We start from the raw sequence: 17,647 nt of genomic DNA, 5'->3' as shown, positions 1-17,647 counted from the left end.
TCATTGGTATGAGGCGACCTATTAAAAGGACCTCTAAGACAAGCCAAAAACGGGATAAAGACATATCTTTTGGTGAGGAAGAAAACATGCTAGTAAGAAGACCCGCTCAGAAAATCCACCATGCCTTGATCTCATCACGTAGTATTATCGGGGACCCAAACCCAAAGCTTCAATAACCATAGCCAAACGGACATTGTTATGGAAGTGTTGTCGTCCCCACGGTGTTATCCTAGTTATATCTTGATAGGTCCGCCATTTGGTCTGAGCTACAGAAGTTTCTAGGTGAGGAAAAAGTGAGCGCTTATACAGTTCTATAAAATCCTTCTTTACAGACTTGCTTGCGTGTCTTGAAGGTGAGAAATCATCATGGATAAACCTAATTCCTGTTGCCAAGCCATGAAGGAGATTAAGAAAGAAAGGAGATCGATGGAAGTAAGATTTTTGTGAGCGACAGGTAAAAGTTATGACTTATATAAAGGAAGGAGCTAGCATAACCTAGAAGCCAACAGTATCTTGCCACCCACTGAAGTTTTACCGTCTTTCCATGATTTGGGTTTGGCACATATTTTTATAGAAGGCTTACATGAAATACATTATGAACTTTGAGATGAGGAGGTAAAAGAAGCTCGTAAGCTAAGTCACTTACTTTCTTTGAATTCAGATAAGGCTCACAATATCTGGGGGATAACTTCTTATACTCCCCAAGAGATAAAGAACTTCTTTTGGGCTGTACTCGAATGAAAACCAAAACCTTGGTATCCAAAACACCGATTTTCACTTCTAAACTCATTGTTCTGAATCCTTAAGATAGGTGGGACTCCTGAGAAGTATTCTAGGGAAAGGGTCTTCCTTTTTTAAACAGAATCTTTCTTTTATTTTAGAGAGAGAATAATTATAAGATCAAAAAAGGATATTCATACTCTTGTATACCTCGAAGGCTGGGGAGGAATCTTACACTCTTTGCAAGCATATGTATCTATGAGAGAGAGAGAGAGAGAGAGAGAGAGAGAGGGAGGAGCGAGGGAGAGAGGAGGGTATAGCTTCCATCACGCTCTTTAAAGGAGAAAAATTTCTAGCTCCTCCTCATCACACTAAGGTGTAATTAAGAAAGTGCTCTATTCTACAATGAAATTAAAGTTCATCATAACAATACAATCAAATCAACCTTGTCAAATAGTAAACAAGCATGTATGCCATATCCAAGGTTCTTATGACATAATCAAAGAATCATGTAATCTCAAATAAACATTCGCATGATATAAATCTCTATCAATTATAGCATAGCATCTCAATCAATCACAATGTATGTGTCTATCTCAAGATTCTATCATCATCACCTGCTCAACAACATGGTTAGTCATAATGACCAAAATCCCGCCAATCTAGGGCTTTTCTCCGATGCCCGTCCACCCAACCCCCACACTGGACATCGCGGCTAATTCATGTATGCCTCTAGTAAATCTCGTCCACTCTAAGTTCTACCAAATGGCTCCCAGAGGACATAAATCACGTTCTCTATACGGCATTCCCTGTCTAAGAAGAACCGGCCCGAATCTCAAAATCTCATGTTGAGTCTTATTATATATATGCATATCAATCAATCATACGCATACATGTCAATCATTCATCTCAAAATAAAGCAATCATAACTCATAAATATTATCTCACAGGCATCTCTAGTCCATAATCTTTCAAGACATGCATATTCAAATCAATCACAAAATCAATTTCAAGTATAAAACAAGCTTTTAATTTAAAGAGTCTTTAACTTCTCTTTATCTTTTAAGTCACATGGGAATCCTTGTTTTTAACATAATCAATTATCATATTCTAACAAGCAAGGTCATCTCTTGTCACTATAGCTAAGTCTTAACTATGCTTATGCGTTAGTCCATCCGGTCTATATAGATAAGATAGTCAATCTTGATAATAATTTCTAAGGTAAAGCCTAATAACTGGTCTGTTTGGGAGAGTAATATCTTGTAATCTATTTAAAATTAGAGAAACGTCAAAACTATAGAGTTTTAAGACTTTTAATGCTCTATAAAGCACGTCTCAATGATGGTTCTCTAAAAATGAGTTCTAAGGTCTCGTTGAGAGCATTCGAAACAGCCAAAGTTGTGTTTTCATCATGAAATTGTCAAAATCTGATTCCAAACACACAAAAAGATAAATGCTTTGTAAAACAGTCCCTAATGAAGGTTATACCTAAAATCTAGTCACAAACTAGTCGAATATTGACCGTCACATCACATGAAGGTATGTGATTTTTAATGTAATATATTTCCTCCTTTAAGTCTCCATTAACAAAGCCGTCTTAACTAACATTTGATATATTTCCAAATCAAACTGAGTTGCAAAAGCTAGTAGTACTCGAATGCTTGTACTACGAACTACGAGTGAAAAAGTGTCATGATAGTCAGTCCCTGCAATTTGTGAGTATCCCTTTGCAACTAAACGAGCTTTGAATTTATCAAAGGATCCATCTGCCTTTGTTTTAGTCTTGTAAACCCACTTACATTTGATAGGAGTACGATCAAAAGATAGATTGGCGAGAACCCATGTACCTTTCGAGATCAAAGACTCATATTCCGCTTCCATGGCTTCCTTCCATTGTTCTTTTTTTGTGGAGAGGACATGGCTTCTGCATAAGTTGAAGAATCTTCACAAATAGCCAATACGTGATTAAAGGCTTCAAGATCATCATCATATATATGATTTGCACCATGCTCAAGTTCAATACGAAGATCAACATAGATATCAAGATCTGTAGTAGTCTCCTTTGAAACTGTAGGATGAACATCAATAGACTTGTCTCCAATATCCATCAAAAGAGTGTTGTCATCATGTAAATCATTGTCCAAAAGTAGAAAAGAAAAAGAAGTGAGTAATGTTTTTGTAGCATCATCTGTGGACCGTGAACCTCCCATCAAATGCTCATTGAATATAGCATCTCGACTAACAATTGCCTTTTGAGAACTTGGATTGTAAAACTTGTAACCCTTTGAGTTGTCAGAATAACAAATAAAAATAACCTTCAAATCTAAAGGTTCTAGCTTGTGTCGTGTCTCTTTTGGGACATAAATATAAGCAATACACCCAAAGACTTTGAAATGTGCAACAGAAGGAGTTTGGCCTGTCCAAGTTGTGATTGAAATCTTACCACCAGAAGGTGCAGTAGTTGAAAGATGATTTTGAATAAAAACAACTATCAATACTGCTTCTGCCCAAAAAGAGTGAGATAATCCAGAATGAATAAGCATGCATCTGATTGCATTCAAAATTGTATGATTCTTTCACTCTCCAACTCCATTCTGTTGGGGAGAATATAAAATGGTATACTCATGATGAATGTCGTGGTTGATGCAATGATCATGAAATAAGTTAAAAATATATTCACCACTATTATCACTTCGAAGAATTTTAACTCTTCGACCAGTGTGATTCTCCACAGATATTTGATACCTCTTAAATGTGTCCAATGCTTCTGATTTATGTCGTAGCAAAAAGACATTTGTATATCATGAAGTCATCAATAAAATTAATGAAGTAACGGTTGCAAGACTTGGATGGAGGAAAGAGTACACAAATATTAGTATGAATGAGGTTCAAAAGATTATTTGAATGAATATTTGTAGACATTGAAAATGACTTACGATGATGTTAGAGCACAATATTCACATATCCCCATATACGGGTGAGATTTGAGATCCATACCTCACAAGATCATGAAGAGGGATGAATATCAAGAAGCTTTGAGAAATTTGAGTGAGCAAACCGATGATGCCATAGCTTACAATCCAGATCTCCTAGAGCTATAACAACATTTACAACATCCTCATTCAATGAAAGTTCAAAGAGATTACCATGTTGAAGAGCAACCGCAATAGTGGTGCCATCCTTTTCGATGCGACACTTTGTATTATCAAATCCAACAAATAGACCAAAATCCACAAGCCACGCAACAGAAAGTAAGTTTCTTTGTAAATTAAGAACATATAAAACTCCTCGTAGTATTTTGAAATTGGATGATAATTATGTAACCATTACAATTGATATGTCATGTTGCAAGTAGCACCAGAATCAACAATAAAGAGAGAACCATCACGAACATGTAGTACCTTTTCTGGAGAGACATTATAATGAACCAAATTAACCTCTTGATGAACATTGTCTTCATCATGACGATTATGTTGAGTTGCATAAGCTTGATTTCGACCTTCATCATAACGCCTCTTGAAGCATCGACTAGATGAATGCCTTGTGCTCCCACAATATTCACAAGTTGTAGAAGAGGAAGAACCCCTTGATAAACGAGGTTGCTTATTTATAATACCGTGTTCTTCATCGTACTCTCGTGCCCAACATTCAGATACCAAGTGACCAGTTTTGTCATAATAAGAACAACGCTTTTGAGGAAATCTCAAATGAGAAGAATTACCTCCTCTTTGGAAGCCACGAGATGTAAATTGGGAGGAGGAAGAAGGGCGTTGCTAAAATGGACGTGTTCAGACGACAGAAAAGGCTGTGTTTGATTTTGTACTCTTGGGCAATCATGACCGTTTCATGAGTTACCAACGTCTGACGATCATGATGTTGAGAATATTCAATCAAAAAAATACATGTATGCTCAAAGTCAATTACATCCTTGTTAGATAATATAGTGACAATATTATCATACAAAGGATCCTTCACCGTATCAAGAAGGTGTGTAACCAATTGAGTTCGAGAAATAGGATCCCCTGCAGCAAAAAGTTGATTCATAACGAAGATACAGAATCTTTGTAACAGTTTTCTTCTCAAACATAGTGATAAGATAGTCCCATATAGCATATGACATGGATAACGGATAAACATCTAACATGAGTGAATCGTTAAGGACAAAAAGTAAATACAGATGGGCAACCTTATCACGACGACGAATCCACTGTGCATGATCAATTTTTCACTGTTCAAAAATAGGACCTTCAATAATAATAACATCATTCTGAAGTGGATCAATAGGTTGAGGAGGACATGCAAGAATACCAAGAACAATATCTGCCAATTCATCTCCTTCCAAAATTAATAACATCTTGTATTTCCAACCAAGAAATCTTTGGCCTTGGAAAAGAGGAACAGAACGCTACCCAAAAGGAAATCCGTTAACAAGTATGGTGTTTGCCATATCAGGTTGTGAAAACACATACAAGATAAGATCGCAGAACTTGCAGACCATGTACGAGATATGAGAAACGTAGCCAAAAATAGGCATGCACCAGACGACGAGCATAAAGTGATCGTGTAAGGAATAGAACGTGAACCAAAATTATAACTCTAAAAGTGGAGACCTGTGTCTCATGCACGTAAGCAAACTTAGAGGTCCATAAAAGATAAAAATAATTTTAAAAAAAGCACCGCATTAAGAAAAACCACCGCGTTATGACGCAACTTGCACGGCAAGTTTTGTATCTAATTGTAGCTTGTATAGCAAGCATCCGTCTGAAGCTTTCACGAAAAGCTTTGACGATCAAATCTTGCTTACAACTCAGAGACAACTACTTGTTTGCACTGTACCATCTACACACCAACACCTGGTTTTGGTTTTAACAACGCGATTAAGAAACAATTCTAATTACAACAAGTGGAACTATAAAATCATGTAGGCAACATATAATCAAAGAACCAATCAACCCTTCACAAAACTGCACCAAAGATCAATCTTGTACATGAAATCATAATCATAAATTGAGCAAGAAGACATAGATTCTTCCCTTATGATTAGAATCGCTCTGATACCATGTTGAGAGAGGGAGGGAGACGAGACAAGAGACACCACATATGCTCCACAAGAATGAATCATATTAGTCACAAGTCACATATATATAGGCAAGACCTAGAGTGAGTTACGGCTAACTATATATAGCTCCAACAAGAGCATGCATAGATCCAACATGCTCAAGCATACAAACCTACTAAGGCATATCATCAATCTTTGGAAGCCTTGTCCGATATGCTTCTGTGATGATGAATGAGCATACATACGCTCTATGCATGCATATTAGAGCTATGCATGCTCTATATATCCTCTAATATGGATACATAGAGAATATATATACTCTATGAATGCATATTAGAGCTATGCATGCTCTGTGTGCTCTAATATGCATGCATAAAGCATACATAGAGCATGCGTAACTCCAATATACATGCATAGAGCATACATACACTCTATGCCAGTATATTGGAGCTACACATGCTTTATGCATGCATATTAGAGCACACAAAGCGTATATATCTCCAATATGTATGCTCTATGTATGATCTATTCATGCTCTGATAGAGCATTGTGTGATCTATGTTAGACTAAAGCTGGGAATCCCCTGCAAGTCAAGAAGCATGCAAGCCAAGAAGCCTATAACCCAAAAAAGACATGAGTGGTTCTTATATACATGCAAGCTATACATAGACTATGCATAGGAGGTTTAAGTATTTATGTTTATGCATGGGTAGATGGCAAGTGCAATGTGATGTTACATGTGAAGGAGGAGTAGATATCCAAGTGATCTTTGTAATCATAGTACCTTGAATTGTATCTTATCTTTTGAGAGAGAAATATTTTCATATAATAACATAAAATCATTATGCATTTATTTGTATGCTTGTGGCTTAAAGCAATGGACCACCCCTTATGCATGATGAATATGAGTTTACATTTCAATGGGGTTTAGAAGCTCTTTGAAGGGATCCACGAAGAAGGATGCATTATTATTTCTAGAGGCCCTGCTTTTCAAGTATGGTAAGTTAAGTACATTCCTAAATTCCTAACCTCTTTGTTTTTTGTAAACTATAAACTGCGTTTCACTTGTGTTAGTTTTGGTTATTTTTTAGGATCATGCTTTATGCTTATGCATAAGCTTTACACATAATCATAAGCTTGTCTGTAAGCTTTATACATAAACACAATCTTATATATTAGCATTGTACATTGCATTATGGTTATGGTTATGTACAAAGCTTCGTACACAAGCTTTACACATAATCATAAAACTTCATACATAAGCTTATGGTTATGTGTAAAGCCTATGTATGAATCTTTATGCATAACCATAACCTTATGTACGAAGCTTTATGGTTACGTGTAAAGCTTATGAAGCTTTATGCATAGCCATAACCTTATGTATACTCTTTATGTATAAAGCTTATAGATAAGCTTATGTTTGTGCATAAAGTATAAGTTTTATGCATAAAGCTTCTACATAAGCATAAAGCTATTATACCTATGAATAACCATAAACTATAAGCTTATGTATAAGCTTTACACATAAGCTTATGTGTAAAGCTTATTCATAAGCATAAATCTTATATACACTTATGTGTAAAACTTTTGCAGCATATATGTGTAAAGCTTATGTATAAGCACAAACCTTATGCATACACTTACGTGTAAATAGTATGTGTAAAGCTTATGTATAAGCATAAACCTTATGCATACACTTACGTGTAAATATTATGCATAATCATTTTGGACCAATGACTCCACCATTGGCATGAACAACCGCTACCATAACCAATTCTCCAATCGCCCATCAAACCCCTTTCTTATGCTATCCCTATTTCCCACAATACTCCTTCACAATCCCCTACCAAATATCTACTCCTTTACTAACCCCTCCTTGCTCTACTCTTCAAATCCCTACACAATCTGATTCATGTAAGTCAAGGAGTGGTAGTAGCTTCCATAGAAGGTCCTCAGGTAGGAGTTGGGGAGAGTCTTGCCTAGGTGGATGTTTTGGGAGCGGGAGTGAGAGAGCCACTTATCCTCCTTCCATGGATCTCAATCCAGAGTGCAACTTGTACTATGTGGTGAGTCTCGGTGGTGGAGTCTTCATGGACGAGTCTCGATGGTGGAGTCTTCATGGACGAGTCTCACATGAAAGCCATGATGCCACTTATCCTACCTTCATAGATCTCAATCCAGAGGGACACTTGTACTATGTGGTGAGTCTCGATGGAGTCTTCATGGATGAGTCTCACATGGAAGTCATGATGCACTTCAAACATCTCATTAACTCCACCTATAAGTCTTGCTTTAAGAGGTGGATCCATCAATCTGATCGAGACTTTGACTATGTTCTCAGGTGCCTAAATGAGAGATTCCCTAATCCTCTTGATGAGCGGTACTTTGAGGAATGGGGAAGATATTGAATTTCCTCCAAAACGAGAGTGAAATTTTGACAAAAGAACGAGAGACATTATTACACAAACAAGACTATTCTCCCACTACCTTATGAATGGAGAAAGTGCATCAAAGATGTAAGAGAGAAAAGGAGTGTCAACCAAAAAAATCAACCCGCCATCCACAAATGGAGAAATTCACCTCAATGAAGTACAAGTCAAGTAGAAAGGATCATTGTAAGGCCCATTTTGTATGTTCTTAAATCCTTCAAATAATATTCTTTATTGCTTCTCATGTTTATAACATCTTTCAAGGTAGGAAGGACCTTGTTTATATTTTTCTTTACGTAATTTAGCTCTTCTCTAATTGTAATGTTTATATTTTTCCCTCCTTAATTTATCTCTCTTCCCTAGTTATGAGTATAATGATTCTTATTTATGAGTAGAGAGATTTCATAGTGAGATTGGGTATTGAAAGTTGTTTAAAGTTTTATTATGAGTTCTAAACGCATCTCAAGAGAGATTTTTGATCCACTCCTTCAATTGGTAAATCAAATGTAAAGCAAACAACTCAAATCTTTAAAGCTGATTCTTAACATGGTAATATTCTATTAATTTATGCTTATTTGATCAATTTTGATTCATATTTCTTATTTTGAACAAGATATTATATCTATTGACACTATCATGTTGATGCTAATTTTCCTTCAACTCTCTTTTCTCACATCAAAAGAACAAAAAAAAATCATCTTCAACCATTGACGTATATGACTTTACTATACCTGGGTTTTCAAATTCCTTTTGTGTATTACCTATCATTTAATGAGGTAAATGGACTTTAAATGGTTCCAAATGATCAACATATGAGAGAATTAAACTTCTTTGGCAATCTTACGACAACAATGTGCAATGCTTGCCCTTCAAGCTCGTGCTCTAGATTAGGGACGATGGTTGTCATGGATATCAAAGATCGTGAATCGACTTACCACGCCTCATTCTACCAAAGTTGTGCAGGTTGTTCACTCCAATCGATCGACGACTAGCTTGTGGGAATTGTCCCGTGACTTGTGTTCGACTGCCTATAAAGTGGCCAATATTTGAAAAGGATGGTACCTCCTTGTGGAACTCGTGTGGTTAGTATGGGATGTGTGTGTAGCCAAGTGAAATTCCTGTGTGGTTAGTATGGGGGGTGTGTGTGTGTGTAGCCAGGTGAAATTTTCTTGTGCCACTAGGAATGGGATAAGAGCTCATGAAAAAAAGAAAAAGAATCAATTTTGAAAAATTTACTCTTTAGTAAAATGAACTAAACTCTTTACTCCCCCGAGTTTGGTTTAGTGCATTGTGAAGCAAACTTCAAGACACATCTTTCTAGTATCTCAAAAAAAAACTTAGTCAATAAGCACAAAACTCAACACTCTTTGTTTTGATAATTTTTTTGAGACAATTTTCTCGACTTGAGTAATCTTAATGAGATTTCTTCAATTTACTTCGCATTTAATATTTTCTTCATGAATGTCTTTGTTTTCTATCCCATGATCACTTGATCTCATTATCTTTATTATTTTTTTAAAAAACATTGTGATTCAATTGACAGTTTCTCTGTCATGATACAAAAGCCAATTTCCTCAATCCCACAATGTTTTCTTTTTTCATATAGAAATGGATATGCAAAGATTCTTGGAATGTCATAAACAAGGATTAAATTGATACTCTTATAAAGTGGGACCAAGAGTTTTGTTTGCACATGGGATCACGTTTATACTAATGGAGGTTGGCTTGCAATTTCTTATTAACAAATTAGAATATGCTTGCTTCTTGGATAAGATTGCATATTTGAAGTTTTCTTGAAAAATCATCGAAAACATCAGTCGATCAATTTTAACTTCCTTACTCCAACAAAGAGTCTGTGTGTGGAAACCCATTCATGAACAAGAATTTTAAGCCCTGGCCATTGTTCTATTTTTCCAAAATGTTTTATCCTCCACGTCCCTTTTCACCTAATCAACCTATGAAACCTCAATGGCAATTGTCCATTCACATTATGCTCGACGATAAAATACATAATTAACAATGACTAGTTCTTCTCATTGGTGCATAGAGAATGAGCTAAGTGATGCAATCTCTCAAGCCATTTATACTTTCCATTTTGGAATATAATGTCATTTGGAACTTAACTGTTCTCATTTTGTGGTAATGTCAAAGTAGTCTTTGCATTTTGATAGTTCTTATGCAAGATTAAAAAATAAGAGTGGTAATGAGATTATTCTTTCTTCTTCTAAGAGCAAAATATTTACATGAAAAGATGCAAGTCCTTCAACTTCTTGTAATCAAGCACAATATCATGCACTAATCTCAAGAAGGCCCATGAATTAGAAGTTAAAAGCTTAAACGTGTTTGGTGATTCTCAATTGATTTAAAGTCACGATGAAACGTTTGTCCTTGAGTTTATTGCAACAACAAGCTTCTACACTCACTCAACACTTTGATTCAATACATTTCAATCACATTATATGCCACGAAAACCATCAAGCAAATCTTCTTATCATGGAAGCTTGTCTGCAGACTTCAACATCACAAGATGCTAGACAAAACTCCACTTGAGGAAATAACTTGGAGGTTAGAAGAGATTGAAGAAACAAAAGGTAACATTCAAGCTCTATATTTAGATTCTGGTTATACTTGTTCTGTCCTTAATGTTTTCTCTCATGAACAATCTTATGAGCAGATTTCAACCACCACGACAATAAGGTATCTTCATTTCAATTTGTTTCTATAAGTCTTGTAAAAAGAGTTTCATTTTGAAGGAAGGAACATAACATCAAATCTTTAAAACTAGTGTATGATAGCTACTTGTTGATGAAGAGATTCATCGATGGTCTTGTTAAACAATTAGAGAGCAGGATAAAGTTTGAAGATCTAAAAGATTTGGAAGCAACTATGGATCTAGCCCTCTAATGGGAAAGAGTATTGAAAGACGAACCGAAGTCCACATCTACAGAATCTTCTCCACCTTTGGCTCCTCCCACAAAAGTGAGCATCAAGATTTCTTCCCATTCCTATAACTTCTTCTATCCCAGAAAGACCAGCACCAATTACATCTATAGGACAAGAAGTTTAGCTTTAAATTTTGATCAACTCTCTATTTGCCTAATAGAAACCCAACAAACAAGGCGGAGGATAGCGGGAATAAGTGATCCACTAAGAGAGGACTAATATATCTTGCTATCAATGTGGTGAGAATTATCATTATAGAGCTGAGTGTACTAAAAAATGCCCACTTGTAAACATTATAGGTTTAGATAATTCCTTGTCAGACTTCGATTTATTTGGGACAAAAGGACAAGAAATAGTGAAACCTCACCACAAGACTAAAGAGAGGACAAGGAAGATAGAAAGAAAGGAGCCAAGCAAAAAAAATTCCTTTAGAGCCATTGCTCTTACCTCTCATGAAATTCAAATGAAATACAAGGAAAAATAAGTTATGAAGGAAGAAATATATAATATCCATAACCCTACCCCAACTTTTGCTCCTAAGAGCCCAAAAATAAGAAAGGAAACGTCTCAAGGTGCCACTCAAAAAACACAAGAAAACGAGAGCCATGCCTAGCTTAGTTTAAGATGTTAAGATGCTTTCATCAAATGTTGATCATTTTGCTCACATAGATCTATGTTAAAAATGAAGGAAAATAAGGACTAAAGATGCTTTTTGTGGATGATGGAGCCTCATACAATGTGATGCCTATCTATGTTTATGCAAAAATGAATTTGAAATGCACTAAAAAAACAATTAGAATCAATTCAATTGATGGCCATTGGATTTCTCCAAGAGGAGTGGTCGAAGAAGTTTTGATTACAATGTTTGTTGTAGATCTATGGAAGGCTATGACTATTCATTGATCTCGAAAGACTTTGGCTATGAAATATTAATGCGATAAGTTATTGGAAAATAGGACACATGGCCCTAGGTAATTTCCAAGTTAAAGTTCTAGTACAACCAAGAGCTAGAGAAACAATGAAGAACGCCATAACTTTGGATAAGGAAGAAGTTTGTGGGAGAACCTACCAACGGATAGTGACTTCAATAACACTCATACAAAGGTGTAAACAATCGGTATGGAAGATCAAAGTCATCAAGAACAAGTAAATTCTTCATCTTCACAAAGTAATGTAAGTATAAAGATATACTAGTAGCAGGGTTTCCACAACTATTTACGACTTCTTCTAAGAAGGTGAGACTAATTCATGGTTTGCAACACAAGAGAGTTAAGAGGATCATAAAGAAATGGTTCAAAGAGGATTGTAAAGGAATGGTTAAAAAGCTAAGGCGATTGTTGGGGTCTCCTCAAAGTCAAGTGTTACAAGAAGAGGTGACAACTTAAAAGTAGGATTCATCATTCTCATAGAAATTTCCCAATGGGTATCTTTTACAGTGGTAACATCCAAGAAAGAGAATAAATGGAGAGTATACATTGATTACAAGAAGTTGAATAAGGTTTTAAAAAAATCACTACCCTATTCCAAATCAAGATGTGATCTTGGATAAAACAAGTAATGAGATCTAAACCTTTTGTGATGAATATTTAAGATATTACCAAGTACAAGTAACCCATTGAGATGTGAGCAAAACCACCTTCACCACTCCTTTAAGTACTTTTTTTTTTAGTTATGACTTTGGAAATTATTAATGCACCTACTATCTCCTAGAGAAGACTAATGGATCATATCTTTGCATCCCACTTAGATATTATTATGCAATTTTATATAGATGACTTTGCAAAGATATTATTATGCAATTTTATATAGATGACTTTGCAATTTACAATTCTCGAGAGAGATACTTGGAAAAAGTAAAGACTACCTTTACCAAGATGAATGATGTAGGAAAATGTGTGAATCCAAACAAAAGCCGAATTGCCATAAATGAAGATAGAATCATTGGTTATAATATCTCAAAAAATGATATAAGATTAATTCGTAGAAGATTACAAAAATTAAAGAATGGAGTCCACCACACAACGTATAAAATCGGTAGATTATTACTACAAATTTATATATAACTTTGAACAAATATCTAGACCTCACTTTATTCTTCACAAACACTGATTTTTCTTGGAAAAAGGAGTACCAATATAACTTTAGAGCTTTAAATGAAGCACAAACTAGTACACTATTTAAGAGAATTCTAAAATGACATGAAAGGTTCTATTTGAAAATATAAATCACACCCCGCACTGTTATTATACACTCAATGCTTGCCTCTCCAAATGTATCTCACATCTACATCTGATGCACATTAGTAAAGACCCTCATTATAAGGAGTGATAAATGAGTCTTTGGTGGAAGCCTTGGCTTAGACGTGTTCATGGCATCATTATTGTGACCATTGATGGATCATTATTATAACCATTCATGGTTAGGTCATTAGGGTGCAAGCATTAGCTATGACACAAGATAGCGCGCTAAGTAAGAAGCAACAATATGGTGAGTACTAGGTTTTTGTCAAATCTCTAGAGATAAAAGACAAACTTAGCCATGATAAAGCCTAGCACTAAGGATCATAACAAATAGAAAGAATTATTACAACAAAAAGGTAGTTAATAAGGTCTCTGCACTACTAAAAATAGAAAGAAACAACATTCAAACTAGCTGCAACTTGAGTGAGTTCTTCACAATGTGAAATTTGCATGTCCACTAATACAACATATAGATATACCTAGATAAATCCAAGAACTCAGCTTGCTGCACGATTCATAAGATAACCATTACATTCACACATTTTGAGTTAGTATATGAAACTAAAGCAATCGTGCATTTAGAATACAAAGTCCCTACTTGGTAGGTGTTAATGCATTAGAGGATTCAAAATAAAGACAAGATAGACTTAGAATCCTTCATTTAGAAAAACTAAAATAGACTTGTCAAAAAGGAAGAATGAACATGAAACAAATATGAGTCAAGAAAAAGAATGACTTTGATAGAGATTTGATTTTGATATTTTAGACTCAACATGTTAAAATCTTGGATAAAAATTTCTTACCCCATTGAAAAGAACCTTCTAAAATAATTGAGATAGTGGACCATGAAGCAATGGTGCTAAAGAGACTACAAGTAAGACAACTGACAAAGATATATAATTTGATATATTTGACGCCATTCTTGACATGGGTAACATCAAGCTTCAAAGAACACAACATTCTTACCAAATAAGTTAATTCAACTTCAAGTCGATTATATTGACTTGAAGGTAAGAGGAAAATACCATCATAAGTGTAAAAATTCCATGTACAGATATGATAATAAGAAGGATGTACATGGAGCATGTGACAAACCTCTAACTAAAAGGCTACTTATGTAAGTACATATGATTAGATTATGCAAAAATAACATCTTCGACTATAAAAGTAGGATTTAAGAAGGATTTAAGAAGAATATCATTTTAATATTATGGAATGCTTTTTTATATTAAAGAAAATGGCCATTGACTTGAGAGTTGTCGTCCCATTCACACCCTACTCCACTTCCATCTACCACTTCTATGGATTAGTTTCATGAAAGACACTTTTCTCCCATGTGTACATAAGATGTGGCATGTACACATGGGCTAGAGAGCATCATTTTCTATGTAAGGAGGATAATTCCTTTGTATTTCCCATCTCCTCTCTTAATGAAGCTTTTATACTAGTAATGTTTATCTTTTGATATGCTTAAATTAGCTCTCTTCTCTAGTTGTGAATATAATGGTTCTTATTTATGAGTAGAGAGCTATCACAGTGAGCTTGGATAATTGAAAGATGTTTAGATTTCTAATCTCATCTCAAGAGGGATTTTGAATCCATGCCCTCACTAACTACTCTCCCAAATATTGTCGAGCTACTATTGATCTCCATTCACACCAATCACATACTATGATATAGAAAAGTAGAGAGAAAGATAAGAGAGACTCTCTACTTGACCTATTTCTACTACATATAACTAAATGAATAATTATGTAGATTGACAACAGATCTCATAAGACCATAAATCAGACCATAAATCACTTGCATGCCATGTTTAAACTAAATGCTTATTGTCCTCTCCTTTGAATAATGAAAAACGTTGCCATTTGGGACTCTGTAACTTCGTCTTCGTGTGTATGAGTTCGGGGTGAATGAAGTTTCGCTTTACATAGGTGTCTTAAAATTGGACCACTAGCAAACTAAAAGCCGAGAACAAACCACCCAAGATGAGTTATCATCTTTATCCATGGTCTTCATCTTCGCTATAAAATGGCTTTGCAAGTCCGTGTTCATGTGTATAAAGTGTAGGGTGATGAAATTTCCAAACGACCCCAGATGAACTATCGTCATTGTTCATGGTCTTCATCAAACGAACCGATGAAGCATCATCCTTATTCATGGTCTTCATCTTGACCATAAAATGGCTCTACGAGTCCATCGCTTCATGTGTAAAAGTTCAGGGTGCATGTACGAGTCATAAAATTGGACCACGAGCAAAGAAAACCATAGATTAAGCCCAGAACAGAAAGGGATGGCACTTTATTGTCTTTCTAGGACTTCAAATGCCTGGATCGTTCTTCCATGCATAGGGTACATATTATTTCCTTTAAAACAAAAATAAATAAAGAAAAGCCCATTCGCCGTAACCCCTTGATAAGGTAGACGTCCTGCTCCTCTTTACGATTAGGAACAAATTTTGATTCGCAATGTAGAGAGGTTGCTAAACAAACGAGATTAATTGGGACGATCTAGTTGTTTATTGAAGATCCAGGTTTCTTGAACGCAACAAAATTCACCCGCCGTAATTTAATTACCCTAGCTTAACTTCAAAATAAAAGGGCAAGAATTTATCAGTTTTCGCCTACGTAGCCAAGCAAGGGCCAGTTAGCTAACCGTGTACGTTAGACTCGAAAACTTGACAGACGCAGCACGAGTTCAAGGTTCTGCAAGTACAATGAGTCCTTTCAAGTGATACAATGTACTAGCATGTGTACCTGCGTGGTCTTCTGGTGTTCGATAGACCCGGGTTGCACCAGCCGCTGAGTCAGGACTGCAACGGGCCTGCATATTGGGACATTAAGTAGAGGGGGTTATTATTCGGGTTAAATTTAAAGCTGGCTGATGAGATGAGAGCCATTTTTAAGAGCTGAGATACGGGGACCTTCGGCAGATCAGCATGTATTCTCATGAAGTCAGGGCTATGACGCTAAGCATCTGAAAGTGCACCTGCACCATCTGTCGCAGAGTTCATCGAGAACGCGTGCGCCCATGAGGTGGTGCAGGTGCAGATGCAGATGCACAGCCGGCTAGCGGTCATTTTCTTAACACGATCTACATGGCCGGGTACTCAACCCGCAGGCGAACGAGAGAACCGGGCGTCGGTGTCCAGCCGGGAGCAGTAGCTGCTACAGAAGAAAACCGAAGCTTCAGCGGTGGAGGCAGCCCAAACGGGCAACTTGAAGAGAAACGTGAGAGTAAGAGCTAGGGCTGGAAAAGTGAAAGTGCGGGATAATTGCCGCGTTGGCCCTAGGGCTCAGGACTCCTGACAGCCTCATCTCCGACATTCACGTGAACCCACGTGCTCTTTACCAATCAGATTCCACAAATCGTTTTCTTTGCAGACTCATGTGCATACGTGGTTACGCGATGGGAAGACCAAGCTTGGAGTAGGAGCCGCAAGCAACTTTTCCGAGCGGCACTTGGAAGCCACTGGAAGGCGGGTTCCCACGCAACGCTGCCAGCTCTGTAATTTCGAGATCAATTGTCAATCGATGTTGGTTCATGCCTGCCCTCGTGACATCAATCATACCGACGAAGGCGTTTTTTTATAGCGTCAAAAGTTTTGTAACGTGGCACCCCTTTCTCTTTGCGGTGCCAAGTAAATCCAAAGGTGTCACTGTGTTTGGATGCCCTCTGAGTCGTAGATAGAGAAACATGTGCTGTTGTTCTAAGATGGACAAAAAGGAAGCGATGAGGGTTATCATGTCTGCAATCAAAGTATTTCAATAGCGTTGATTTGGGTAGTAAGTAAATCCAAACTTGTCACCGTGTTTGGATAGCCCTCTGCTAGCACGTGTGTGGCTCGTGTGAGTCGTAGATAGAGAAGCATGTAATGTTGTTCTAAGATGGACGAAAAACTTAAGAGTGAGAGCTCCTAGGGCTGGAAAAGTGAAAGTGCAAGACTCCTGAGACAGCCTCATCTTCGACATTCACGTGAACCCACGTGCTCTCTGCCAATCAGATTGCACAAGTCGTTTTGTTCACAGACTCATGTGCATACGTGGTTGCAGGAGCCGCGTCGCTGCAAGCAACTTTTACGACTTACCGCGAGCCACTGGAAGTAGAGCCGTGCAGCAGCATATGTGGGGAAGGCACCTTGTGTATGGTGTATCAAGTCACATCCAGTGCTTAAGAGGCTTCTACTTTAGCGGAACTAGCTATATCTAGGCACCATGTCCATGCCTGATTTGCAAACGCCCGATTATTTCTCCAAG

At 36.7% G+C, this 17,647-nt stretch overlaps 1 long non-coding RNA gene across 1 annotated transcript; it reads right to left on the bottom strand.

Moving 5' to 3' along the window:
* Positions 1–15,955: 15,955 nt before the first annotated feature.
* On the bottom strand, positions 15,956–16,690 carry LOC147632667 (uncharacterized). Its single transcript, XR_015267220.1, has 2 exons — positions 16,315–16,690; positions 15,956–16,214 (listed from the first exon to the last, which is right to left on the bottom strand). It is a non-coding gene; the product is annotated as an uncharacterized LOC147632667 (long non-coding RNA).
* Between the last annotated feature and the right edge of the window lie 957 nt (positions 16,691–17,647).

The sequence above is a fragment of the Cibotium barometz genome, chromosome 13, assembly GCF_041138505.1.
Source record: "Cibotium barometz isolate CiBa-2024 chromosome 13, ASM4113850v1, whole genome shotgun sequence".
Lineage (NCBI taxonomy): Eukaryota > Viridiplantae > Streptophyta > Polypodiopsida > Cyatheales > Cibotiaceae > Cibotium > Cibotium barometz.
Note: the sequence above shows the minus strand (reverse complement) of the source record. Positions and strands in the feature narration are given on the sequence as shown.